Genomic DNA, 26,959 nt, shown 5'->3' with positions numbered 1-26,959 from the left:
TCATATCTTCCATATATTTCTTTCATATGGTCATTCTTTCCTCTACCTTCTTGAATATATGGAGTCTATTTATAATAAATCTTAATCTCTGTGCCTATTTTTATACTGTCTGTGTCATCTTTCTCTCTTTCTGTTAATTTTTCTCCTCATTACAGGCTGCCTTTCCTTGCTTCTTTGCCTGACAAGTAATTTTAGATGAGAGGCCAAACTTTGCAAATTTCATCTTATTGAGTGTTGGGTATTTTTCCATAACTTTAAATATTCTTGAGTTTTATCCCAAGGTGCAGCTAAGTTACTAATACACAGTTTAAACCTTTCAAGGTTCTACTTCAAGCTTTGTTGGGTGAAACCACAACAGCTTTTAGTCTAGAACCAACTCTGATGTCCACACAATATAGGGTTTCTCTAAGCTATCTAGAAAAACACAAGGCCTTCCTCGCCCTGTGCAAGCTTTGTGAGTTGTTCAATCTTCCCTTTCCAGTAGTTCTTTCCCTGTCCTCAAAGAGTCTCCTCAGATGCATGCACTGATCACTATCAGCTGAGGACTCAGGGTGAGCTGGGAGCCTTGAGATCTCCAGAGCTCGCTCTCCGTGCCCCTCTCATGTGGGGAGCAGCTCTCTCTTCTCCAATATTCTTCCCTGCAAATTTCAGCCACCTGGGCTTAACAAAATTTTGAAGTCTTTCTCTCCTAACTCAGGGAGACTTCTGGACTCTATCTATCTTCCCCCTCCCTGTGCTATGGCATGGAAACTCTCTCTAGGAAGGAAGGTAGGACAATCATAGATACTTACCTTGTTTGTTTCTCCTCTATTGTGGATCAGTATCCTGTGCTGCCTGGTGTCCTGTTTCTGCAACCCATTGTTTGAATTATTTTTCTAGATTTGGTTATTTAACATGGATGGGCAAATGCAGTCTCCATTGCTCCACTGGGGACAGAAGCAGAATTCTGTCATTTTTACTGTAATGTAAAAACAATCTCTGTTATTTATTTGCCCCTCATAACAAGGCTTGGCAGGGAGTCTGAAGGACACTAGAACAGCTCCTCAGACTTAGAGGAGCTTAGGGTCTTAGGAGCTTAGAAGACCTTAGGGTCTTCGGGTAGTCCCAGAAGCCAGAGTCTGCAGTTGTCCCAACACCAAAGATCCTGACCAAAAGCAGTCACTTGGGAGTGGTTCTCATCAAAAAGTGCTCACTCAGTCAACCTGCAGAACACTCAGCTAGTGCAGCTAACTCACTGGTGCTGTGAAATCAAGCAAGAGGAAATTGCTAAAAGTGGGGTTAGGATAGGCAGTGTGTTGGGGGAACAGACAGAGCAAAGCACACTGGCTTCCAGGCCAGGACAACCACCAAGATAGCCTCCGGCACCCTCACTTCTGCTGAGAAAGGCTTTGCATGCCCGACATGATGCCCAGCACCCACCTGCCTTTCCTGCTTCGGGAGGCACTAATTACCCTTTGCCTTCTCCCATCAGGATATAGAAACACTGGGCCTTGCTTGCCAGGACCATGTTGATATAGTACATCTTGTAGATGAGGAAAAACAGGACTGGAGGCTGTCTGCCTCTTTATCTGGTAACAAATCAAGAGCTGGTGCTGTCGTGACACACAGAGACTTATTTCTTTCATCACCATTGCATTCGTCTATTAATTACTTTTCAAATGATACACGTGAATTGTCCAAAATGCAAAGAAAGATAAAGCTTAACATTAGAGGCATCCTCAGACACACACACACACACACACACACACACATACACACACACACACACAGAGCTCAGATATTGTTCTATAGACTTCCTGTCTTACACTGGAATATGTATGGTCTCACAAATATATAGGTGTGTATTTCTGCGTGTGTGTGTGTACTTTTTGAATTTGTTCGCTCACCTTCCTTTCTGACTATTTAAATAATTGCATAGTACAATATTCATTGATGGGCATAACAAAATACATCTAAACGTTCCTCAATAATGAAATATTTCAGGTGTTGAAAAATTTTGAGCATCATCAAATTGTTCTATACCCCTTTAAATGTCAAATTATATCGGATAAAATTTTCTACGCATTTTTTGTTAGACTATGCAAACTTCTACCTTTTGGTTGCTAGGCTTTCAGCGTAGCACGTGAGTTAATATTCATATATCCTGAAGAGGTGAGAGGGAGTGTGTGTGTGTGTATGTGTGTGTGTGTGACCAAAGCTAGATCACTGCTACATGAGTTATTGCACATCTATGAGTTTTAGGCAGCTGCCGTCTCCTTAGCTGGCATAAGTTGTGGAGTTATAAAAGGCTTCACTCACCAAAATATCTCCTCTTGATTGGTCTGTCAGAAATTTCCAATTTTCCTGTCACTCCATAAAGACCTTCTAAAGGTGCTCTGCATTTTAACTAGACTAAAATAGACTTTTCTTGAGAAGAGTAACATTATCAGAGATTAGTCTCTCAAATTATTCCATTAGGACCCATTATCATTGCAAAGAATGCAGGGTCCTGAGGGGATGGGACTTAAGATAGACAAGCTGTGATTGGCAGCAGAAGGACTGAGGTGTATGGAGAGGATGTTGACATGTTAGGTGCAGATATGTGGTCAAGTGACCATGGCTTTCAGCCTGAGCATCAGTAGAAGGACTTCTCAAAATATCATCATGATTCATGTTCACAGCAGCATTGAAGGGCTATGTCCAGAGGCCATGTGCCACCTCTGTCTGCAGCAGTCTGGCCAGGAGAGGACTTGAGATAGAGAAGGTGAAGGAGTCCATTTTTATTCTTTTCTACATCCTCCCACAGTGCATGTATCCTGGCTCTAGAAAGCAAACCGTTAAGGCTTTTCTCAACAGCTGGAGAGCCAAGCAACTCTCAAGTGGTGTTAGAACATATCATAACAGGGGCCCCTGGGTCCCTCCGTTGGCAAAGCTTCTGAGTCTTGACTTCGACTCAGGTCATGATCTCACGGTTTGTAAGTTTGAGGCCCACATCGGGCTCTGCACTGACAGTGCGAAGCCTGCTTGGGATTTTCTCTCTCCCTCTGCCCCTTCCCCACTTGCTCTCTATCTCTCTCTCTCTAAATAAAAGGTAATAATAATAATATAAACTTAGAACATACCAGAACATACATGGGTGGATGTGACGAGCAAATCTCCATCTTCCATTCAGACCAGGAGAATAGGGTCATTTGTGTCTTACAAACAAGTTCTGCTATTACACAAAGAATAGTTAGTAACGATAACACAATCTCAGAGCAACTTGGTCTCAGAAATGTTTATCAAATATGTTTTATGATCCTGAGTACACAATGAAAAAGTCCGATGCATGAATCGTTTCTCTTCCACCTAGAGAAGAAACACTAATGAAGCAGGGGTCAAATATTGATATGCCTGCAGTCACAAAACCCTAGACCCTTTCCCAGTTCATCTCACCAGTAATTTATTCACCGCTGTCAACTGCAGAAAGGGCAAACTCCTCACCGCCGAGAACTTCCCTCTTTCCTCTCAAGTTCTTCTCGCAAAACTGTTCAGTATCTCTTATCTGGCGATTCTGCTGCGGAGTGCCCACACAAAACTTCCAGACTGGTGAGCCTGCACTGACATCCGCTTAATTTTGAGCAAAGAGTAAGAACAAATATTATGTGGCTATTTTGGCTTCTTACGGGGATCGTTGCTGTATGTTAATTCCACTATTCCGTCCCTTATTAGGAATCAAAAGCGGACACAAGACAGAAAGGGAAGAGAGGCGGAAATAAAACAGAAAGGTTTTTCAGCTCACCATCTTAAGAGTCACTAGCACTATGTGCGAAACATTGTGGCGCAAGAAAGTTTAAAATTCTTAGCTAGAAAACAACTATGTTGAACTAGTTAATAGTTGTACTGTAGTGCCTGAGCACACATGCTGTGGAATCCGACTGGCCAAATTAACTGGCTCCACATCTCACCAGCTGGGCGACCTTGGCCAGTCACTTCACTTCTCCGCGCCTCGGCTGGCCAATCAGTAAAATGGGATGACAATAGTACCTCCCTCACAAGGATTGTGAAAATTAAATCATATAAGTAAAACCCATTAGAAATGGGTCAGACTCGGGGCGCCTGGGTGGCTCAGTTGGTTAAGCATCCGACTTCGGCTCAGGTCATGATCTCACAGTTTGTGAGTTCGAGCCTCATGTCAGGCTCTGTGCTGACAGCTGGGAGCTTGGAGCCTGCTTCAGATTCTGTGTCTCCTTCTCTCTCTTCCCCTCCCTAACTTGTGCTCTGTCTCTCTATGTCTCTCAAAAAATAAATAAATGTAAAAAAATTTTTAAAAAAAGAAATGGGTCAGACTCATGGAAAGAGATTTATAAATGGTAGCTGCTGCCATTATTATATTTATTATTATTATTATTATTATTGAGTCAGGAACTAAAAGGTGTGAAAACAATGAGAGAAACATAAAACATGGTCTCTGTTCCCAAGGACCTTCAATCCTATGAGGAATAAAAGCCCCACTAAGGCAACAGTGAGGGAACAAAAGGGCCATCGTTTGTACTTCTCATGACCAGTTCAATAAAAGCTCCAGGAAGGGCAGGCTCAGCCTGACCCACCCCTGCAGTCATAGGATTCTTGGAAGGGCATGCCCACAATTCAGGCCTTGAAGAATTAACAGGATTTCAAAAGTTGCTCTAGGCTTGCCCTTGGACATGTGGTCCCCAGATGTGTTTTGTTTGGCTTATGCAGGACTTTTAATACATTTTAATTAGTTGCCAACATTTAAAATTAGATCATCCTCCACCCTGCTTCAGCCATTTAATTACCTGCCTGGTTCTTGTCATGAGTTGAGTTTGCAACCCCTAATCTATGGACTTAACACCCATTCTTATTGTCACGAGTAACTATAAGCTTTGGTAAACATATTAGAATGATTTATTTTCTTCATATAACTCTGCACCATGCATAATAGCAAGGGTTCATAAAAGTTCTTTTCTTTTTAAAAGTAGTTCTTTCTTCTTAGAAATGGATTTCTAACCAGGCCAGCTTGGACCAGATTTCAGGAAGAATTATAAAATGCATTATGATTTCTTCAACTGTTTTGTCTCTATTGTTCCTTGTTTATTGGGCTATTGGATTAGAGCTTAATGAGCTATCTTTTACAGGCAAAGAAAGCATAGGACCTTGCAGTGCATGGGGAGAACCTATAACTCACTTGAAAACATTGATAACACGGCAAAAACTTCCTAAGAGACCAAGTCCTGATTTGACCTTGGTTGGAGCTAAAAGGGCTGCCAGGATGCATTTGGGAAAGGAAGGAGAAACACCAAAGCTTATGCCTACATGCTATTCTGACCACCTCCTATTCACCCTGTTGGTGAAGTAGGGATCCCAGGCCCTAAAAGGTATGAGATGGTCAAATGCACAGTCCCCAGTAATGGCAGTGGGTCACTTACAATACTCCCAGCCTGGAGGAGGAGGGCACTACACGGCATGCAAGGCCCACATGGGAGTTGCATGCAAGGCCCACATGGCAAGATGAACCAGCAGGGGCCATGAGACGTAGGCTCTGTAGTGGCAAGAGTGGGAGGTGACCCCTGGTCCCTACAGAAGGATGGAATTGTCTTGGTAATTTTGCTGGCCTACAGAAAAGTGAACCTATTAGGTTGAAGTCCAGGTGGGGGACAGTGAGGCCAGATGATAGGGAACTACCCAGTGTGAGATTTCTCACTTGTTGGGGACAGACCTGAGGAAAGCAGGGAACTCCCAGTGAGGCTCTGGTGGGGGGGTGGGGGGGGAGGCTCAGAGACATCAAAGCAATGCATGGAATTTCAGGCTTTCCAATGTGCATGAGAACATTTAAAAATATTTATTCTGATGGTTTTAATTTTTTTTTTTTACATTTATTTACTTTTGAGAGAGCTCACGAGTGGAAGAAGGACAGAGAGAGGGAGACTGAGGATCTGAAGCAGGCTCCGTGTGCTGTCAACACAGAGCCCAATGCAGGGCTCACACTCACAAACCATGAGATCATGACCTGAGTCAAAATCAAGAGTTGGGCACTTAAGTGACTGAGCCACCCAAGTGCCCCTCTCTTGATATTTTAAAATCATGTACAGAACAGTATAAGTTTCTAACTAGTGGTTTTCAGGCACAGATTATATTTCTTTTTTTTTTTTTTACGTGTATTTATTTTTGAGAAACAGAGACCGAGCATGAGCGGGGGAGGGGCAGAGAGCGAGGCAGACACAGAATCCAAAGCAGGCTCCAGGCTCTGAGCTGTCAGCACAGAGCCCAGTGCTGGACTTGAACTCATGAACTGCAAGATCATGACCTGAGCTGAAGTCAGACGCTTAACTGACTGAGCCACCCAGGTGCCCTGTGACTATATCTCTTTTAGTATCAAGGTGTTGGATCTCAAACACACTTTTTTGATGGGCTATCATACACAGCTCTTTCCCTGTTTACAATATTGTAATATGAATGCATCCTTTGTATAATTGTGTATCAGATCAAGTCAGACCATGCCTCATCAGGGCTTCTCTTTTATTTTTCCCACAGGCCACGCTGGGTAAGTTCAAAGATACAGGTTCCACAGCCCAAACCTCCATTTTCAATCATTGTTCGTTATAATTCCTTATAACATTTCCTTCAAAATCATCTTGGTTTCACTACTTTAAAATTGCCTTTTTATGATCTACAGAAGATGATTCACACTCACATCATGGCTACCTGAAAATCTGACATTCTCCACAGAGAAGTAACACATGTCCTCCATGCCTGCCCAGAGGGAAAAATATAAAGGAATACAGCATTCCCTTCACTATGAGAGATTTGGGGGGCTTTTTTCCAGTATGTCTTTTGAAAAATTGGCCAAGCCTTTGTCAGTTGTCTTTTTAGTCTTAAATGCTATTAATGGTATAATGCCAGTCACATCTCCCTGTCAGATCTGAGGCAATTCATTGTATCGAAAAATCCTTTTTCTATCCTATTTTACCGTAACATGCTTCAACTTGGCTATCTTTCCTTACTGTCTGACAGATGTATGTACTTTCTTCTCTGAAGTAATGTGAGTCCAAGGATATGCCTCTGCCTCTTCACTGTGAAGTATGAGGCATACCTTCCTCCCTGTCTCTCGTTTCTAGTGACTTCCTTGATCGTCAGCTTGTCAGTCCTGCTGTCTGCGTGTCCAGCATCTCCAGGTATAGCAGCTTCCTATCTTCTCCAGGCTGACTCCACTCTTCTTGGTGGGGTTGTGTCTGACTACAGCACATTTTCTCAGCTCATGTTCTGCAGAGCAGGGGAGACCAGGCGCTGGAACAGACCTCACAGGGTCCAGGCAACATAAACTGCCTCACAGCCAGGTCCTCAGAAAGAGAACTCAAAAGGGGTTCTCTTGAGGTATAAGGTATAGGTATTTACCTATACCTTGAGGTATAGGTATAAGTGGCTTTGTTCCAACCACCCTAGAGTTCACGTCCATAGACCAGAGGAACCTGTGTACTCTGAAAATTCCGGGACCATTTTCTCACATCACCACTGGATTCAACTTCCCTTCCTGGTCTACAGAGGAATGTAGAGGCAAAAGTTATGCCCACCATTCAGCTGGGGAGAAAGAAGACACCATACAGGTTGGTCTCACCAACAACAAGCTATCCAATTTTGGTAAAGGAAAGAGTAGCCATTTTTCTATTTCACAACTGGAGGTGGTCAAGTTCTCCCAGTGTGTGACATTACGCATTTGGATAACTTCTTGAAGAACACCTTGATATGCTTCAATCTGTGCCTCTTGCTGTGACTCACTCTGGGAGGCTTAGTGGAAACAGTGTAGCATAGCCACTTTGTGTTCTGTATATCATCTTCTTCCAGATTTCTCTTTTGCTTTGCCCATCAGTCTCTTCTCCTCTTGAGAAGCTGAGAGAACAACTAATCTCCACAAACTGTCTCAGGGATTACAAGTTATGTCTCCCCCACTTTTCCTAACCTGCCACGCTGCCATGAACCCTCCATGGGAGATGGCTGCTATTAAGGTCTATGCTGTGCACAAGACATCCAAGTAAGACCCAGAATAAGTACTATAGAGTGACTTTCTTAAGTACCAGTGACTTTCTTTTCCCAGTAACAAATTACTATGGTATGGACTATATTTACATACTTTATCCCAGCCTGAGATAGCTCCCTCCATGCCACATTCAACTGCCAAACATCTGTCAAGAGCATCTTCCCATAGTAGAGGTTAATTAGCTCTTCATTCAGGTGAACTGTATATCTAAAAACGGGCTTTTGTCCATACAATTATAACAGAGCCTTACCATAAATGTTTTTCAAGCTGAAAATACTTGTATCCACTCTTCCTACATCAGTCCCCTAATGGCCAAGACAGTGGACAACAGTGATCTCCAACAAATCTGGAACAAAAACCAGGGGTCATATATTTAAATCTCATTCAACATTAAAAAAAATTTTTTTTTAATGTTTATTTATTTTTGAGAGAGATGGAGACAGAATGGAAGTAGGTTAGGGGCAGAGAGAGAGGGAAACACAGAATCCAAAGCAGGCTCCAGGCTCTGAGCTGTCAGCACAGAGCCTGACGTGGGGCTCGAACTTGTCAACTGTGAGATCATGATCTGCACTGAAGTCAGATGCTCAACCAACTGAGCCACCCAGGTGCCCCTCATTCAACATAATTATTGATGCCCTCTTTTTTTTTTCTGTTTTAACCAGGCCAGTTTACTGTAACTCACGTGATACTTTCCAAAGCACCGCACTGATAATCTGGATGTGGTTTAAAAACCAGAAGTTTTCCAAAGTAAACTTCAGGGGTTCATTCATCTCCCGATCTCTATATCACCCCCTTCTCACTCGCCTTTGAAGAGAAATTTCATGTCTGTAAAACCAAGAATAACGATTAGCAAACTCAGTCACTCTTGTCACATTGATATATTTATGGCCAAATAAATTTATTTTTAAACTAATTTTGACTTATTCTGATATAGTCATCACTGCTTGTCAGTAAGTGGTAATATATACGGCTTTCACACATTCATAAAGATTTCAGTGTTGTTAAATTTTAGAGCGAGAGCTTAATACTGGGAGAGAAATTTTTTTTCGATGAGGGACAAGGATTCCATATGCTAAAAATGACCTTTCATTTCACAATAGGGCTCAGGCCAGGACTCTCTAGTCACACTTTGTACATCACGTTGGAGGAATGAGATCAGACTCGAGGCCCAAGGGCAATGGCGTCATTCCTGCAGGATTTGAAAGGCCGGGACTAAGAATCCAGATAGAAAGCTCATGAGGACACAACAGGATAAATAACAAGGGGATGGAGTGGATAAGGAAGGTGGTGATACAAGTCCCCGGGGCCCTATTGTCTATCCCTTCAAAAACGTACTATCATATTAGAGTTCACCAAAAACCCCCTACCTGCACCAGCTCCACGTTCACGCTGCATCTCACCTCAGTCTGGCAGCTGAGAGGAAGAAATGAAGTACAGTAAAACCTTGGTTTGTGAGCATAATTCATTCTGGAAACATGCCTGTAATCCAAACCACTTGTATATCAAAGTGAATTGCATGAACTGTTGGCTCAGTTGTGATCATGTGACATTCAGCATCATGTAAGACTCGCATTGCAAGACATCACTCATTTATCCAGTTAAAACTTATTACAAACGTTTGCTCATCCTTTGGAACACTCACCAAACAAGTTATTCAATCCAAGGTTTTACACATGTTGGTGGTACTGGAGCCCCTTCCAAGTTCCCCAGAGGACCCCTAAGGCAAATGAGAAGCTACGATCCTGCACCCCACACCCCACACACCAGTGGGCGCTTCCTGCAGGGCAAAGACTGCTTGCTGCCCAACTTTTGATTTCTCCCATTGTCTGCCACACTTTTCTCTCAAAAAAGTCAAAGTCATGGATTTATTCTTTCTATTCTTCATTTTCCAGTTTTATTGAGATATAATTGACATGTAATACTGAAAGCCATGTTTTTTAACTCCTCTTCCTTTTTTTAAAAAAAAATATTATTCCTGGGGTACCTGGGTGGCTCAGTCGACTAAGCATCTGACTCTTGATTTCTGCTCTGGTCAGGATGTTATGGTTCGTGAGTTCAAGTCCTGTGTCGGGCTCTGCACTGGCAGTGCAGAGCCTGCTTGGGATTCTCTCTCTCCCTCTCTCTCTGCCCCTCCCCCATTCACATGTCTGTGCTCTCTCCCTCTCTCTCTCAAAATAAATAAATAAATGAAATTTTGAAAGAGGTAAAAAATATTTATCATTCCTCTTTCATGGAATTGCACTTTTTCCTTTTGAGGCAAAGTCACTTCTGAACCAAACTGGACAAACCACACATGACTTAAACATATGTTTTCCAAGCAGTTTTATTCTGTTCTCTGAGAAATTTAGCACCACTCTGCCGTCCTAAGTGGCATCAGAATACACTTTCACTACAGAACTGTCAGAATATAATACAGCCTGCAATAAAACCTAATCGGTAAATAAAGTAACAAAACCACTTCCTTTTCACAGGGGCAGCGCAGTCGTATTTTAACATGTACTTCTGATGCAAGATCCTAATATCTTACTAAATACATTTATTTGCAGTTTGTACGCCTTATGCCCAGACCAGTGCATTATTTGAGTTTAGCTATAGTTTTTGTTAACATTTTAATCAAACTCATAAATAAAAGAGAGAAATCTGGCCAGTTGGGAAGGAGCCGAAGTAGAAGAGTATGCACAGCAGATCTCGGTGATTTCTCTGGAATATACTAAAATATTGCCAAAGAATTGTGGGTTTCAGCAAGTAGACTGTTAACAATTACTCAATATTAAGGGGGTGACTTTCAAGATGGGGATTTTTCTCTCTTTGTTTTCTGCTATAAATGCGTATCTTTTTTCTTTGACTCCCAACTTTGTTGACTCAGCTTCTGAAGCCGTATCATCAACAATTTATCTTTCCTTGGGCTGCACTATGTTTTTAAATCTTTCAACTCAGTCTATTTCCTGAGGTTGCTCTGTGCATCTCTTGCTTTGTTCAAGGGACACAACCGCATTCATTTTGTGCATGAAGCAAACAAACAAAACACGGGATGGGGGTCTGTTCTCTTCTAAAAGGTCACATTACATCTTGGTTCAATAAAATGGAGACAATTCTTTTTGAATAATAATTTTGCCCTGCATATTAGATTTGGAACATTCTTACAAATAATAAGAAAAGAATACAGTAATGAAAATAAATATATCTCGAACACGATAAAAAAATGTCAACGGAAGCCTTATCTTTGTTTTCCATTTATACCCTTGTAAGAAAGGCATTAAACCCACAGGGTTCTTCTTATAAGCCATCAGTGGAAATTACATGTAGCCAAGGGGTAGGTACCCACTAAGATCTAGAAGAATTCATACTGTAGTTGCTGACCCCATGCATGTTCTATGGCAAAGATGGTCTTCAAAATTTCGGGGTTGACAGCTATTGCTTAGATAATTTTTTAATCATTTTGATAGTTACAGTTTCTGTCATTAGTAGGGCAAACTGACAAATTATCAGTGACATATTTACCCTATCAGTGGTATCCCCTCGCTGCCAAGATTGTGGAAAACATACTTGATCAGCAACATGCATAAAATGTACTAGTTCACCATCTGGTTGTTTGGGCTCAAACTGGAAAGCTTTTTTTGTTTGAACTAGGTAGGGTTGAAACTGTTTCTGGTTCGGTGAAATTTCACAAAAGTAAATTTTCTATGGCATGTTAATCTAATAGTTTCCCCACGGAAGACTGTGATGCTCTCCATCAAGAAGGAAGTGAATCCTGTGTATGTGGCAGCTCTCAGATTTTCTGGGGTAGGGGTAGCCTGAGTCACGAGGAAAACCACGTACCATCCCAAAAGTCCATTCCCACAAAGCTATGACGGGCTCTAAACATGTCAACCATGCATATGAATCACATCACATTTGCAATCTTATAAGCATGTATTCTTTCCCTAGACTAAAGCCACTTGCCGGCAGTAATAATATTAATAACTTTCAGACAAGTTACATATCAAGTAAAATGATTTGCATGCACTACTGAATAGCTTAATGCCCAAGTTTTAGGTATTCTGAAAGTCTGATATGTCACACTGAAAGAATATGGAACACATTGTCCACTTAAAATAGAAGCAAAGTATAGTGGTTATTAGCACGGAAAGTCAAGCCAGAATTCCTAGGTTTGAATCTTAGTTCTGTCATTATCCATGTGTCTTTGGGCCAGTTACTTAACCCATCTTTGCCTCAGTTTTATTATCTATAAAATAATTATATTAACAAAACCTTCCTGAAAAGGTTGCTTTGAGAAGTAAATGAGAAAATATACATAAGGTACTTAGAACAATTTTCTAGCATTTAATAAGTACTATGTACACGATAGATGTTATTGTCACTATTATTACTAATGTCGTCACAAGTAAAGGAACGTTATCTATATGTCACTTTGCTATTTTGGACAGAACTTTTTCACATGAATCACATTGTTCAGATGGACCATATCCTCTCTTCTGGTGGATGCTCCTTGAGGGTACCTTTTTTTTTTTCAGACAGATCGAGAGAGAGAGAGAGCATGAGCAGGGGAGGGGCAGAGGGAGAGAGAGAGAGAGAGAGAGAGAGAATCTTAAACAGGCTCCATGCTCAGCATGGAGCACACTGTGGGGATCATGACCTGAGCCAGAATCAAGAGTTGAACACTAAACTGGCTGAGCCACCCAGGTGCCCCCATGTCTTCCCTCCTCTTAAACTCAATATCGATGACACACATTAATTCTAGGCCCTGCCATACCCACCACATCTTCTGGAAGAACTGCCAGTACACCCAGGTACCACAATCTTGGCTCTACCAGGTTTGTATGGAGCCAAACACAGCCCCCTCCTAGGAATGCAAACTGTGGTATAAGGAGAGAATCAGGGGATCCTTAGCAGCTGAGAGATTTTATCAGGAAAGGACACAGTTACAATGGGGCCATGAGGCATCAGAGGGGGCATATACATGGAAGATATAACACAAGTAGGGAAAGCCTACGAGGAAGAGAAATCTAGAGTGGCAGGCAAAGCAGTCCATGAGAAGTGGGGAGAGAAGTAGCAGAGGGAGAAGAGGGCACAGAGAGCAATTACAAGGACTGAAGAATGTCTCTTAATGACCTTCCGATCGCAGCCTGCCCACCTTACTCTTACCAAGGCCTGACATTTTGATTTCACTTATGGTTCCTTTTTCTTTTTTTTTTTTTTAATTTTTTAATGTTTATTGATTTTTGAGAGAGAGACAGAGCGCAAACAGGAGAGGGGTAGACAAAGAGGGAGACCCAGAATCCAAAGCAGGCTCCAGGCTCTGAGCTGTCAGAACAGAGCCAGACACAGGGTTCGAACTCACAAGCTGTGAGATCATGAAATAAGCCGAAGTTGGAAGCTTAACTGACTGAACCACCCAGGTGCGCCTCCTTTTTTTCCCTTAAATTTACTTATTTATTTTGAGAGAGAGACTGTGCAAGCACAAACGGGGTAAGGGCAGAGAGAGGGAGAGAGAGAATCCCAAACAGGTTCCAGGTTGTCAGCACAGAGCCTGATGTGAGGCTCGAACTCACCAACCTTGAGAACATGACCTGAGCCAAAATCAAGAGTTGGACACTTAATTGACTGAGCCAACCAGGTGCCCCAATTTTACAAACAATTTCAAATGCTCATTCCTGATCTCCCCAATGGGCATCCTTGCCAGTGAGGTTATTTGAGGCAGGTTTCCAGAAAAGGAAGGTGTCATTAACTTTATTTTCTTATTTGCTGTATTTTTGATTCTCTGACCTCCAAGGCCTTGCTGTTACATGAGGGACTTCCCCTCCCTGGGATGCAGATGCCTTGAGAGTGCACATCAAAGAGGCCGGGGACACCAAAGTGTGAATTCATGATTTCTGGTTATGAGAAGCAGAAAATGTTTTGCAGAAGGGGTGGTATTTGAGATATATTTTGGATGATAGGGAGAATGTGGACATGTGGGCGTATGCTGCATGATGGGACAGGGAGAAAGTCCAGCACAGGGAGTAGCCTGAGCACAGGTAGAGACAAAGAGAATGACAGCAGTTTGGAAGCCTGATTACATGAAGAGAGCAGAGGAGGCAAAGCCTGGGGGAAAGGTTGGAGCTGAGTTCACATTCATGTTTCCCTAAAAGATTAGCCCTTTGTGATGGCTGTAACAGTTAGAGTAGGTGCTATTAACTGAATTGTATTCCCTCAAAATCCTTATATTGAAGCCCTAATCCCTAATGTGATGGTATCTGGAGATAGGGCTCTTAGGAGGAAATACAAGATGAGCCTAGAATATCTTTTTGAGGGGCGCCCGGGTGTCTCAGTTGGTTAAGTGTCTGACTCTTGATTTCAGCTCAGGTTATGATCTCACAGTTCATGAGTTGGAGCCTCATGATGGGCTCTGCGATGACAGCATGGAAACTACTTGGTATTCTCTCTCTCCCTCTCTCTCTCTCTGTTCCTTGCCTGTTAACTCTCTCTCTTTCTCTCTTAAAATAAATAAATAAACTTAAAACAATTTTTTTTAAAAAGATGAGGCCTCATAATAGGATTTAATACCCTAACAAAAAAAAAAAGACACCAAAGAATTTGCTAGCTCTCTCTCTCTCTCTCTCTCTCATTCTCTCCCCACCTCGTGTGAGCACACAGTGAGAAGGTGGCCATCTACAACCCAGGAAGAGAGCCCTCACCAGGGACCCAAATCAGCTGGCACTGTGATCTTGGACTTCCCAGCCTCCAGAACTATGAAAAGTCAACTCCTGTTGGTCAAGCCACCTGGTCTATGGCATTTTGTTATGGCTGCCTGAACTGACTTGTGCGGTGGGCAAGGGCTCAAACAAAATGCCAACTCCCAAAATGAACCCCTGCAAAACTTAGTGTTGTCATCGCCTTGTTGTGTACTTTCTAACTTGATGGAAGTTGGTGGCTGGCAGGAGAAGAGGTACACATAGATACGACAATGATAATAGCACCGCTTTGGAGACTGCTTGCCTTTATGGCCTAAACACCATCTCCAGGAGTAAATGTTTCCATCACAGTGTGACAAATGTAATAGGTTTTGGAGGTCGCATTTTCAAAAATTAATAATACACATGCTGTGTGAAAACATTATGTTCAGAGGCATTTTTTTTTAGGAGTTTCAAATAGAATATCTTAAAGAAATCATCCTAAAATGAGGTCATAAAGTTTCCCAATGTATGATTCTAGCAAGAGTGCATGGGGAGTAGATTTATCAACTGCAGGGTATGAAAAGGTAACAAAAAACTGGGGTGTCATCAGTGCGTCTGTTCTATTAATTATTTTAAAATTACATTAATCACAGGCTTTAGCCATAGTACAACAGGGAATCAGTTAGTAGGTGTCTATGAAAGATTGGGAGGGAAAATGCACACAGACCACATAAATAATAAACCAGAAAGAAAAAGCTAGCCTCTATCCCACCCAGTCTCCTTCAGAAACCCTGGGGAAAAAAAATCTACTTTTATATGCTCAATTCAAGGGAAAATTTAACAACCACATGGTATCAATTAAAGATAGACCCTTTCCTGAATTCACGGACCTAATGGAAAATTACTTGATTATTATAATTTGGATTATTATAATTGCTAATGAGAGCCACTTGACTTTGATTTGGCTTCCAGGATAATCTTCAAAAAGCTTTTATTTGATTTCTTCATTCTGAAAGGAGCAAAGTGGGAAAACCAAATCATTTACTCCTTAGATAAGTGATGCTTTTACTTCTGCCCATGTATATATAAACAGTAAAGAACTAAGAGCATTAGATACACATTGAACATGGATTTTGAGACAGTCATACAGCCAAGTACATGCAAACGAAGGCATTTTGTTTAATCCCTAAGAAGCTTAACACGCAGGACACACGTGGGCAAGAATATATAGTGGGACAAAGAAGGGGGTAAGCAGTCTGAGATCCCATGATCATCAAAGTCAGAATTCTTTATTCTTCAATTCAACTGAGATCATCTCCCTTGACTAGAATAAGGTATTGTCCACTGAGCGACAAATATAGACAGCTTCAGCACCTTGAGTTATGCAAGCAATGTTGCTATGGAAAAGTTTTAAATTTACTATAACCTGAAATTTGTTATCTATGTTAAGTTAGTACTTAGACACACCTCAGGTGATGAACTTGTGAAGCTTCCCAAATCTCCCCAGTGGATGTCAGGGGGACTAAAGTAACAGTATTTACTGAGCATCTCATATGGACCATTCATTACGTAAGGTGTTGGAGAAACCAAAAAGTAACATGACCTCAGAAGGTTCACAGGACACAGTGTACAAACAGAAATGGTGAGCCAGTAATACCTTGCCTTAAATGTTAACTGCCAAACAAGGGTGGTTTAGAAAATTGGTGCATAGCAATTTCTGGTTGTAGGTCACCGGGTCATACAATTAGGTGAAGAAATTTAACTTAATCTTGGAACAGGACCAGAGGATCCAAAGAGACAACCAGAGATTCCTGTCTATGAGCTGTACTGTGTCCAAATCTGGACATGAGAAAGGTATACATCCTTGAAGAGGTAAATGTTACCTCAACAGTAGCAAGAAAAAGTCTGGGGTGTGTGAGGTAATCATTCCCCTCACAGAGGATGCTTTTAATTTACTAGAATAAGCAGTTGTTTGATTGGTCAATTGGCTGTTTTTAACCTCTAGCAAGATCAGGAAAGAGATTAGGGCACAAATACACAGAGCCAAACATGAATGTGCCATGTTTCACACATAAAGACAAAGCAATAAGTAGACAAGATACTTCGAGTTTTTCTAGTGGTGCTCAGTGTTTCTAATGTGTAGAGTTCTATTCCTGCCCATGTTCTCCTGTGACCAGGTGAACATTTGAGAAGTAATCACCGGATAAGAGCACAGGGGTTGAAGTGAGATAGCTCTGATCTCATTTTCTAGCTGTGTCATTTACTAGGTATGACACCTTGGCCAAACCACTTGTCCTCCATGAGTCCAGATCTCTTGACTAGAAAAATGTGACTATAAAACACTCAGCTCAGAGGAGAATTACAGGGATTCAGTCAGAGAATGCATATGAAGCTCGTGATATTTAGTAGGTATTCAAAAAAAGAAAAAAAGTCCACTATTCTTGCAACTAAGCTTGAAAGGTGGCTCCAGCCATGGAAAACAAATTGCCAAATGACCAAAGACCCTCCCTGCTGCCTCCAGGACTGAGTGATTGCCTCATTGCCACCAGCTGAGCCAACAGGCCACAAAGCAAGAAAAAGAGGAACCATCCAAAACAAAATGCTAGAAGCTAAAGAACCATCAAGAAAGATAGACCACAGGGGTAATTGGCTAGAAGAGGTCAGATCCTTTAAGGAGAAAACAGAGCCCCACTCTAAGGCCATGTGGAGACTGAGCTGTAAATTACTTGGCAGAAAATACCCATTCTAAGCAAGGGCCTACATGCTAGGCTCTTTCTCCACATTTCAATCCGTTATCCACCCATAGCCTCACTCCCATGTTCCAGCGTGTCAACACTTCCAATGTCCTTCTTCCTCATTATGGAGGACACACTGAACAGGCCACATGGAGAGATTTACACAGCCATGGCTGTCAGGAGAAATTCTAGCACAGTGATTTACTTCAGTATGGAATTCAAAACCAGAACCAGAAATCCTTCATTATCATTTAATATGAATCTATTTCATTAACTAATTTAAAATCATGCATAATTCATCACAGGCATTGTTCATTTATAGTTTAGCATGTATTTCCCTAGATGTCGCCTCCATAATAGCTTTTCCTCATTATTTTTCTTGCATAAATGATTGAGATGATATACAACATTACTTTATCAATGGAAATGGGATGGCTCTTTATTCTTTGTCAAATTGGGTCACTGATTTCCCTATGTAACATAATATTTCCCATCTTGTGTTTTCAAAACCTTTCCCTAGCCATTCTCATTTTATCCTTTTATAATGATGCTTTTATCAATCTGATTGTATTATTTTGTCTACTTTATTTTATTAAATGTTTATTTTGAGACAGTGAGTGCATGTGTGAGCACATGTGAGAAGAGGAGGGGCAGAGAGAGAGAGAATCACAAACAGGCTCAAACACTCAGCATGGAGCCCAACGCAGGGCTCAAACCCACAACTGTAAGATCATGACCTGAGCCAAAATCAACAAGAGTCAGACAGTTAACCAACTGAGCCACCCAGGCATACCTATTTTTTTTATTTTAAAAGCAAACAATCTGTGACACAAAATCTGTGATACTTTCTCAAATAAAATTGGGTGACAGACTTAAATCTGGAATTAAAATCTCCTTGTTTCAAAGTCCTCTGGTTTTCTAAGCAAAAATCCAACATTTTTTTTTCCTCCCTTGACAAATTACCTATATGAAGACATTTATCTATAGGGTAACAAATTGGTGTTAAGTCCTCCCTATTAGCATATAATAATAATAATAACAACAACAACAATAATGTTTAAGTATGGTCCTAAAATGTCAATTTTATTATTATTCAGGTATAGGACAGCCAACAGGCAAGGAGATGATTTCTATTGAAAAGATGGGCATTGAGGAGGGCACCTGTTGGGATGAGAACTGGGTGTTGTATGGAAACCAATTTGACAATAAATTTCATATTTAAAAAAAAAAAAAAGAAAGAAAAGAAAAGATGGTTTGTTGCTCACAGTTCCCAAGAGGAGCAGCCACACCACTCTGATAGATGTCACAAGGGGAAGCACCAGGGTCAGCTGGGAAGCAGAGGGAATAATGGGCAAGAGCCTTTCTTGCGGTTTTCATAGGAAGGAATGGGTGAGCCAGGGAAATCAGGGTTAGGGCTGACCGGTTTGAATAATTTCAGTGAGCTCTGGGGCTTAAAGGTTGTCCTCAATTGTCTGATCCCCATCCCTGGGATCATTAAGGCAGAGGAATAGTAGTCCTGAGTGTGAGAACCCAACAGAGGAGAGGTGAGGGCTTGGGTTCTGAATTAGTTAGTTGCCATGTAGAAAAGGCACCCTCTCAGGTGAGTCATGTATTATCTTTAGGAATTGGCCAGTCCTGGGAGGAGTAATCTCTCCAGGATCCATAAGGCTCCAGATGTCAAAGCACCAGAAACACAGGATTCATACAAATACCTGGTCACTCATAGGTGCCACACACAATACTAAGATCTCAGCATGCACTTTTACATGCAATCCCTAAAAACCCTGTAAACTAAATACTGACATCACCATCTCTGTTTTATAGATGGGGACCTGAGATTTAGAGACCATAGGTATGGAACACACAGCTAATAAGTGTGGGGATAGGAACTTCACCCCCTGCAGCCCAGCTACAGGGTTCATGTGTTTTTTTTAATTTTATTTATTTATTTTGAGGGAGAGAGAGCACATGCGTGAGTGGGAGATGGGAGAACAGAGAGAGAGAGAGAGAGAGAGAGAGAGAATCTCAAGTAGGCTCCTCATTGTCAGCGCAGAGCCCGATGTCGGCTCAATCTCACAAACTGTGAGTACATGACCTGAGCCAAAACCTAGAGTCAGATGCTTATCCAACGGAGCCACCCAGGCACCCCCGGGGCTCATGCTTTTAGTCACTGCACTGCAGAGTGTCTTCAGAGAATTTAAGAAATGTCATTGATGACTTTAACTTTTCCATAATGTTTCCATTAGCCCCCAATCATATCCAGGTTATCGTGTTCCTAAGCTGATGAATTAGTTCAATTTGTGTTCAGGTAACATGGTTTAGAATCTGCTGGGTGAACGGACGCAGAGATGGAAGTAAGGAATAAAAGACTAAGAAATGTGAGACAAGGATCTTGACTTAGGAACTTTTACAGTCAAACTCCAAAGTAAGTCTTCTGACATATAGTTTTTCTTTTATCATAACTTCTCTGTCTCTTTTCAGATGTATCTTGAATCTTGTCTCCAAATCTAACTGAAAAAACACTGTCATTGCACGGCCAAGAGAAAGAACATAACCTCCGAATTTCAAAAATGAGGTTCTATCTCACAAGGGCATTGGAAAAACAAGTGAGTTTAAAATATTATAATACAGAGTCCAGGGGAGAAAAAAGTGGGTATGTGAATCCTGATGTTTATAAAGTAATCTAAACAAAGCCAACTAGAAGATTCACCTAAAAGTCCCCCTAGCTGAGTTCAGGGATCTGCCAGGAGGCAAAAATTTCTGAAGATGTCTGTCACCAACGCTGGCTACCAAAGATTTGGATTCCTTGGCTCCCATGCTCATTAACTGTGCCAACTCCATTATGAAAGAGCATTAATATTACCAGTAATAGCATCCACCTCTGCATCCATCACCCACCCATCACACACACACACACACACACACACACACACACACACTGCCATAAAGCCATGGAGACACATCAGGGACACCTTCTGGAGATAAGAACTTACTCTGCTTGCAGGATCTTATTGAATGTACTGAACTCAGGAAGAAAGAGGTCCCAGCTCTAAGGAGGAAATCTTCTCTTTTTTCCAGTTTAGTTTTTGACTGCCTCTCAACTCACAGGTATTCAATAATTCAATACTGTACTAACTGGCATTTCAAAGACAATAAGAGGGCTATTGTAAATAGGTGGACCATATAATGTATTATATCAGCTGACACACTTTGGGGGGGTGGGTACAAGGGGTCACTATTAATAGTCACATAAGGACAAGAGGCAATATTGGGTTCTATTCCAGACAAACAAAATGTCTGAGCACCTTAGCTGTGGGAAAGACAAGACCCAGCTACCTTGACATTCATGCTGGCTTTGGAGATGTTTGTCCTCACATGTCATCTGTGAGCCCTCAGCGGACACCAGGAGAGTCAGCCTTTGAAAGCCACTTTGTGATCACATCTCTCTATAAAGTTTCTCCCAAATGTATAAGCAAAGTGAATATCAAGGTTTACACAGCTTTCTGTGGGAAATTATGACACTGTTAAACAATGAAAGGCTTCATATTCTAAATTTACACCAATCCCCAAAGGAATCAATGAACCATTCTAAGATAACCAATATCTCAGTATATCACTGAGATTATACAATGTTATAGAGCCAAGAAATGGTACTATCTATAAGAACAAATTAGGAGAAAATGGCACACCCCAATACCACTTGGGTGTTCAGCTCAACTGATTTAAGGAAAATTTAGGAGTTGCTATTAGAACCACTGGCCATAGAAGGACTGAACATCTGAGAGGAAGAAAGGAACCAAGTATCAATACCTCTAAGCCAAAGTAGAGGGACATTCCTGATTTAATTAGATGTGTACTATTGCATGACCAATGTCAATAATCTTACTCCCACAAAGCAGAAAATCTAGTATAGGGAGCTATACAAGGCACATAGACATGCATAATAAAAACTGGGTGAGTACCTTCAATGACACAAGAAAAAACAGCTTAGAGGTCTCAAAGGAAGAAAATGTCAGGGCTGGCATAGGATTACAATATCGAAGGAGCAAGAAATGTTACCTGGAGGAGGCAGAATTGGAAACCATGATTTAAAGATGGAAATGATTTTGACAATCAAAGGGAGATGAGAGGCATCCTGGGCACAGGTTGTGATGTAAGCAAAGGAACAAAGCAAAAGACTCCTCACTCCTAGAAATGTAGGTCAGGGGCTAGAATGTGAGAGAATCTTCAAGTTAAGTAGCTTCTACTACAAGGCTTTCTTTACAGCAATTGCAGAGGAATGATTCAGTTATAATCTCTAAAAACTTGCCATGATTATTGTGATTATTCATGAGAATTAGCATACCTTTGGGAAATAGAATATTGATGGAAGTATTTGTATGCTCCGATCCAAAGGTAAAATCCCCCAAGTCAGCCCAGCTGTGAGTAACCTAGATAAAAAATGAAATTGCAAATTTTTTTGTAATCTAAAAGCAAAAATAGCAAAATAGAAGTTGCAAACTAGCTAAGACTCTCTTCGGTTTTTTGCACATTAAAGCCTTGCATGAAGTGTAGCTATTTCTGAATATCACAAAAACTTTAAAGATGTTTTAAAATGCTTTTGAATTTCATGAAATTCAAGTATGGCCTTCCTCCAGAACAACATGGTAGAATAATTAGGGCAGTAACTCATGATTCCTACAGAATACATCTGACCAACTCTTCACTAGTAACAGTAGCTAACACTTAAATAGTGCTTGTTATGTGCCCAGTACTGTTTTAAACACTTCACATATATTTATGGAAACAACCCTCTGCTCAAATGAAATTGTAGGGCTAGTCGAAAGCAGTAAGACAGAACACGTAATTAGCCATGAGAATCTGCCGCACCCTGGGGGAACAGATTTCCCACAGAAGTAGACAATGTGAATCCCATGTCAGGGAATGTTTGCATAGCTCCTACATTGAGAACTATAGGGATATTAAAAAATTATGGCAGACATGTTTATTTACCTTACAAAGTTTCCAGAAAAAAATTATGGTTGCCAACATTCTAAGGTTATGAAATGGGTGCCTGGGTGGCTTGGTCGGCTGGATGTCTGACTCTTGGTTTCAGCTCAGGTCATGATCTCGTGGTCGTGGGTTCGAGCCCTGTGTCTGGCTCTATGCTGACAGTGCAGAGCCTGCTTAGGATTCTCTCTGCCCCTACCCCGCTTGCTCCCTTTCTCAAAATAAATACATAAACTTAAAAATCTTTAAGGTTATGAAATGTGATATTAAAATTTGTATGTCTGGCTTCTGATATCTGGCTTCTGAAAATCTGAAGATCTACCAACTGTGGATCCCCTCACCTTACATGTCGGTAATACACAGGGCAGAATCCTAGGTGAACCCTTTAGACAGTCTACGTGCTCTGCTCTTTAGCTCACGACTGCCCCTGCCCTGCCCCCATCGTGGCCTATAGGCATCAGGTTTGAAAATGTTGGCCTCGGGAATAAATTTCAAATGCTGAATGAATATAACTTGCCTAAATGTATGGCTGGGATATGGTTACTAGATCCGAGAGAGGTATACTTTGAATGTTTTGACATGGCTAGGAAAGAGTGGAGGTTCAGATAATGTGTCCAGCCTGTTAAGATTTGAACATATCACCTTCGTTTTCCAATTATTTTTCCTTTATTTCTTGTTATAGAATCTTTACATAACAGAATTAGAGGTGGTCTGGTACTATATCTTCCCTTTGTAGACACGAATACTCGAGCCCACTGGCGGTGGAATTAGTCCTAGGACTGGCTTTTGACACCACCAAATTCATGACAGATAATTTGTCCCCTGGGGGGAGGGGGGAGTGTTCTTTTGGTCCATTCTTAAGTATTTTATTTTATTTTATTTTATTTTATTTTATTTTACTTTATTTTATTTTATTTTATTTTATTTTATTTTATTTTATTTTATTAATGTTTATTTGTGTGCATGTGAGAGAGAGTCAAAGCATGAGCAGGGGAAGGGCAGAGAGAGAGGAAGACACAGAATCCGAAGCTGGCTTCAGGCTCCGAGCTGTCGGCACAGAGCGCGACACAGGGCTCAAACTCACGAACTGTGAGATCATGACCTGAGCTAAAGTTGGATGCTTAACCAACTGAGCCACCCAGGCACCTCTTTTCTTATGTATTTTAATTTATTGTTATTGGAGTTTCTACATATTGTGGGTGCGTACACACTCATGTGTGTTTAAGAGTGAAGAGAATAGATGTGACTTAACCTTAAATTAAATGAAAAAGAACTAGGGAGACAAATAAATGGTCCTGATCATTAAATGTACATTATGGAAATTAGCCAGGTTTTGTTTGGAAGGAAGGCAGAGTCCATCATTCAAGAATGACATCTAGTCGATTTTTTTTCCACTGAAGGTAATAACAGCAGGGACTGGGCATGGCCTCGAACTCAGAGAACATTGAGACAATCCATTAAAATTTACAATCCTATTCCTAGAGCAAAGAGAAGCCTCTAGAGGTCTTTCCTGGCTTGGCCTCCAATCCTAATTATAACTCACAAAGGGATTTCTTAATCCAAGAATAGCTTCTTTAACATTAGAGTAAAGAATAAAATGGTAAAAACTAATCGTCCATATGAGGGCCACAGAAGGTCATATTCAGAGCTAAAAAGGGAAAGTTTTCCTACACTAGGACTTTCCTGGCATTGCACTGGCCATATGATCAGCTGTATTTGCTTACTTGGGCTACCATAGCAAAATACCACAGACTGGGTAGCTTAAACAACAGAAATTTATTTTCTTATACTGCTGGAAGCTGGAAGTCTGAGATTCAGGTGTTGAAAGGTTTGGTGTCTCCTGAGGCCACTATCCTTGGCTTGCAAGATGGCCAGCTTCTTGTTACCCCACATACCTCCCTGGGTCTCTACCTCTTCTTTTTTTTTTTTTAATTTTTAATGTTTATTTATTTTTGAGAGAGAGACAGAACATAAAGGGGGGAGGGGCAGACAGAGAGGGGGACACAGAATCTGAAGCAGGCTCCAGGCTCTATCAGCACAGAGCCGGATGCAGGGCTTGAACCCACAAACCACGAGATCATGACCTGAGCTGAAGTCGGACACTTAACTGACTGAGCCGCCCAGGTGCCCCTCTACCCCTTCTGATAAGCACACCCAATTTATTGCATTAGGGCCCACCAGATGACCTCATTTACTCTTAATTAACACTTTAAAGTCCCTACATCCAAATACAGTTACATTCTGATGTACTTGGATTAGTACTTCAACTTATCAATTTTGGGGGAATGCAATTCAGCCTATAAAATCAGCACAAAGTCAAGAGAGGTGAAAAAAAGTTTCAGAGGGACCAGAATAGAGATCTTGATTTAGCCACAGAAAGTTAATGCCCAAGATCCGCCCCCCTCCCTGCCCCGGGGTCCACAGAATTCTTATTCCATGTCTATGTGGGTCAAACTATTCTAGGATTGCAGCTAAAGAGTACAACTGTCCTCCAACCACATCCTAGCATGTCTATACGCCTACTGCATATCTCACTGGGAATGACTTAGGAGGGTCAGGCCAGGAGGCACTCAGAGCCAGCACTTGGAGAACTCAGAGTAAGTGCTTCTCTAAATGTTGCACCCTGGGCATCTCCCTTGGTGCACCCTAGTTTTGGCCCGAGGACATCCAGTTAGAGACAGCAGCCCTGGAAGGAGCTGAGACTGAAAAATCACATAGCTTCTGATTCAAATTGCAGGTCAGCTTTATGTTCAGGTTAGGAGGAAGGAAAGTGGGGGACCACCAGAGTAATTTCCCAACTTCCTTGCTCCTCGTGTTAAGGTATAGATAGCAGTCAGAAGAGAAAGTAAAAAAAAAAAAAAAAGTCAAAGAGGGCATATGGAGATGAAGTTATTTGGAACATATATTTTATCTAAAATATGTAGAGAATATATTAAAATCTATCAGCCATTTTAAAGGTAATAAAGGAACAGTTATGGCTAAAGAGATACTCACGGCAAGCACATACGTGGGCTCAATAGAACCACTGGGCCATCACTCTCTCCCCTAAACGCAGCAGAGGACAGAAGACACGTGATAGTGAGGTACATATGAGATCACTTAAAGCTGGTAATTCTAAGGTTGTTCTGTACTTTACACTGGGAGATCTAAGATTCAAACTTGCTAGATCCGGAAGCTGATCTTCTAGGATGTTACTGTGAACACACTGAGTATTTCTGTGTTTGGGATTTTTTTTTTTTTAATCAAGGTAGCATGATTCATACCTGTTTCAGGTACTTCAAGTTCACCCATGGGTCAAGCCCCACTGAAAGACAATGGTTGTAATGACTTTTTTGTTTGCTTCCTCCAAGCCTCTGCCAGATGGAGGCTTAAAGCACAGAACAGCACAGACCATGAAACATCTTTAGCTTTACTAGGCCACTAACCACAGTTCTCTTCTCCAGTCCCCTGGTTTGATTAGGAAGTATTAAATTCAATTCTTCTGCAGCACTCTTTAGTTTAATTATGGTATAAAGGTTGACATAATTAGATGACAGCCCGGAGAAGGAAAAAGGCTAAAAAGTGACTTAGTAACTGTCTTAACTACAGAAAGGATTTCATGAACTCTATTAATGAAGTGAAGGGTTATCGTTAAGGAATGGGCTATTCCATAGATGCAAAGATGGGGTGGAAGGCATAAATGGATCTTAGGAGAAGAATTCTAGTTAGTTCATAAGAGAATTTTTTGAAATCTTCTGAGGTTAAATACTAGACTATATCCTGGAGCCATTGACAAGGATAGTTGTTTTATAGACCCACAATCTCTTCAAAGTCTTTACAAACTTCATGGATCTCTGTCTGTCTGAAATGACACTTTGTTCCTGAAGTCTCTTAAATTTTTCTCTAGCAAAACTGATCACCTTGGTCACATAAAAATGTTCTGGAAAGAAACCCTATTAGCCCACAGCTTAGTGTACTCGATGTAGTATAGAAATGTTTATAGTATCTGAAAATGCTTATTGAATGACAATGAATGAATGGAAGGAAAGCATGGTTTAGTAGCCAAAACCCAGAAGTTCATTTCACTGAATTCACTCTGCTGTGGAAGAAGAGCAACCAGATTCCATTTTTTAGTGAAAATTATACTGGGAAGCATTTGCTTCAATGATAGATCATGTATTAATTAGAATAAAAGCACTATTGCCATAAGGGACATTACAAGGCCATGATAATAAATCTGCATGAACACATCTCTATCAGCCCACGACCATTTCCCAAGCCAGGCCTCACTTCATTCATTAGGTGGATCTTCCTAGCAGTAAGAGATTAACATTCTGCAACCTTGAGGCTCTAGCTCCATCTGTACTTGGTATCTCAGTGATTCAAAGAAATTATTTTGCCTCAGACAAGTCGAAGAATTAGGGCATTTCTGAGAATACAGATAGGAAAATGTCATGAGTGTCTTATGGTTTAGCAGCTGGGAAAACCAGCTCCTGGCTGTTATTTCTACTCCAGATTTAAATTTCCAGGTGTCAGATTGGACCAGCAAATGTCACACACCCAGGCCACGGCCAGGGGAGGATAGA

At 41.2% G+C, this 26,959-nt stretch overlaps 1 protein-coding gene across 5 annotated transcripts in view; it reads right to left on the bottom strand.

The window, feature by feature from the left end:
• Positions 1-26,959, bottom strand: part of DTWD2 (DTW motif tRNA-uridine aminocarboxypropyltransferase 2) — a 542,198-nt gene that overhangs the window by 9,843 nt on the left and 505,396 nt on the right. For 2 of the 5 annotated variants that reach the window (XR_015250697.1, XR_015250698.1), the window contains 4 exons: positions 21,751-21,835; positions 9,382-9,427; positions 3,102-3,588; positions 792-958 (listed from right to left, as the gene is read on the bottom strand). The gene's annotated coding sequence lies outside the window, so the exon portion shown is untranslated. Of the gene's footprint in view, positions 1-791; positions 959-1,451; positions 3,058-3,101; positions 3,589-7,072; positions 7,336-8,264; positions 8,418-9,381; positions 9,428-21,750; positions 21,836-26,959 lie in introns of those variants that run through there. The other 3 variants (XR_015250699.1, XR_015250700.1, XR_015250701.1) reach the window with 3 other exon arrangements.

The sequence above is a fragment of the Puma concolor genome, chromosome A1, assembly GCF_028749965.1.
Source record: "Puma concolor isolate L17-30 chromosome A1, mPumCon1.1.hap2, whole genome shotgun sequence".
Lineage (NCBI taxonomy): Eukaryota > Metazoa > Chordata > Mammalia > Carnivora > Felidae > Puma > Puma concolor.
The sequence above is the reverse complement of the archived record's forward strand: the minus strand, read 5'-3'. Positions and strand labels throughout refer to the sequence as shown.